The sequence below is a fragment of the Rutidosis leptorrhynchoides genome, chromosome 1, assembly GCF_046630445.1.
Source record: "Rutidosis leptorrhynchoides isolate AG116_Rl617_1_P2 chromosome 1, CSIRO_AGI_Rlap_v1, whole genome shotgun sequence".
NCBI classification, from domain to species: Eukaryota; Viridiplantae; Streptophyta; class Magnoliopsida; order Asterales; family Asteraceae; genus Rutidosis; species Rutidosis leptorrhynchoides.
The window spans coordinates 715964184-715966405 of NC_092333.1; the positions used below are offsets into that span (position 1 = coordinate 715964184).

The 2222-nt window shown below is 31.7% G+C and overlaps 1 long non-coding RNA gene across 1 annotated transcript; it reads right to left on the minus strand.

Annotated features, from left to right (window-relative positions):
* Positions 1–141: 141 nt before the first annotated feature.
* On the minus strand, positions 142–1956 carry LOC139886248 (uncharacterized). The gene is made up of 3 exons (XR_011772353.1): positions 1877–1956; positions 1576–1715; positions 142–815 (listed from the first exon to the last, which is right to left on the minus strand). It is a non-coding gene; the product is annotated as an uncharacterized lncRNA (long non-coding RNA).
* Positions 1957–2222: the final 266 nt, after the last annotated feature.

A 2222-nucleotide genomic window follows, 5' to 3' on the forward strand; every position in this document is an offset into this window, starting at 1 on the left:
TAATGAAAATCGTTTATTAGGTATATTCGTATATAGGCATCTGATTGACTCAAGAAACTAACTAAGCTAGTTGGAAGTTATTCCTTAATTCTGATTTATTCAAGAAACTAACCAAGTTGGTTGGAATTTTTTTTAGTAGGTAATCTCACACACTCGACACAAATTTATCCTCGAAAACAATACTAGTAATCACACCAGCATACATATTGATACCCAAATTCATGGAATGAAAACAAAAAACTAATACCTTCGCCAACGTAAAGCTTAAGGAAAAACAAGACCCAAATCAACAACAAAAGTAAACACAAATCCTATACACCCGGCCCGGACTTTAGAACTATGCCAAGTGTACATTTGCGGATCCAACTTCATGCATCGAAGAGTGATATAGATACCTTATCACCTGTATCGAACCACCCCAGATCCCTAATCAACCGTGTCACCAAAGTCCCGGCCACATAAGAAGCACCCGAGGCTGTAACTGTTGTAGTCAAATAGTACGTAATAACCTTAACATACTCTTGAATCATAGTTTTTCAAGCCACAATGTGAGATCAACAATCTAGCATCATATCCAACGTTGGCTACAAATGTTAGTATGCTTTTTAAGATGAATAGTATCGTTTTCCTTTCACCACTTAAACTTTTTTGACAATATATGCATATTGCCTTTCAAACACCATTGATTTGCTTTCTAGTGAAAAGGTTCCATGTCGTGGACCTTAATGGCCGTACATTTCGTTGAAAAACAATTTTAGTCTTTGAGCATCCCCATGAATATAAATATTGGCTTGAGCATACTCTTTATCGTCATTCTAATTTACAAAACAACATTAGATTACATACTAAAGGTACAGACACGATAACAATATATTTGAAATGACAAAAACTGTGCCAAGTAGAGGAAGATATAAAGAGATTGGAAGATTCTGATAATCGATATTTATACGTGAATTTATATTATATGGTTACACAAACCCTGTATATCAAGTTAAGTTATAATATTCCCCAAATTTAGCAATGTGTAAAAGATACAACATTTGCTTCTTGTTCAGAATCACCTATTCGCATGTCTTTATAAAAACAAAAGTTTAGTTAACATGATGGAAAACATGCGCCACAATTCCTAATCCGATTTAATAAAATTACCTCAATTTGAGATCCTGAAATCTTCTATTAGACAAATGATCGTTCAGAGATGAAGTTGATTGTGGTGAATTTGAACTAGTAGCATAATTTTTTTGAGGTGAAGACGGGTCTTTCCAGACATGATTTAAGTTTTAATTATTTGTTATGTAGAAAAAGTGTAGAATGCAAGAAACAAATGAACACTTATTTAATAAAGTGTAGAAAAAGATTAGGAGATATGTGATGGAAAACCGTGTGTACTTTTAAAATTTATAAATGCAGCGGAATATGGAAATAAATATCTTTTATTAACTTTAAAATAAATATCATTTATTTTAATATAAACTTTCAAGTAAAACATTCACACGATTAACGATCCCAACAAGATCCAATTACACCATTAATAATTGTCAACTTATAAATTCACAAAGAGGAGTTTAGATATACCTTTAGTGAGCGATGCAAGAGCGGTAGAAAGAACTCTCCATGTCTAGGTTGAAACATATATTCAAAGTGTATGAATATCTCTAGGGTTGATCCACACAGCATGTCGAACAACACCAATCGAATGCTAGTCCGTATATAACCTGAAAGTAATATATAATATTACTTGACATAAATGAAATCAAAACAACCTTTTGATTTCTTCCGAATGAATGCTCAAGGAAAATAAACTCCTTTTATTTTTCCTCCTGTGACTTCAGTAACAATATAATATAATTATATTATAATGTAAAATCAAAAGAACCTTTGATTGTGCTTTGATTCTTACATAGCACACCAAACAACCACCCTTTGTGCATCATCCCATTTATGTGTGTTTTTTCTTTCTTAACACTAAAAACTTACAGAGTATCTATATATATATATATATATCATTTGTCAATCTTTTGTTAATATTAAATACTCCTTTTAATTCTTTATGACTTACAGCTGTCAAAACCTCCTTTTAATTTGTGCCTATCTTTTGTTCATCTATTCCATCGCATAAGCACAAAACAAACATATACATATTATATTTGATAGTGGGTGAGCAACTCAAATAAAATACAAACTCTATTATTTTTCACTTTTGTCTTGTGACACACAAGAGT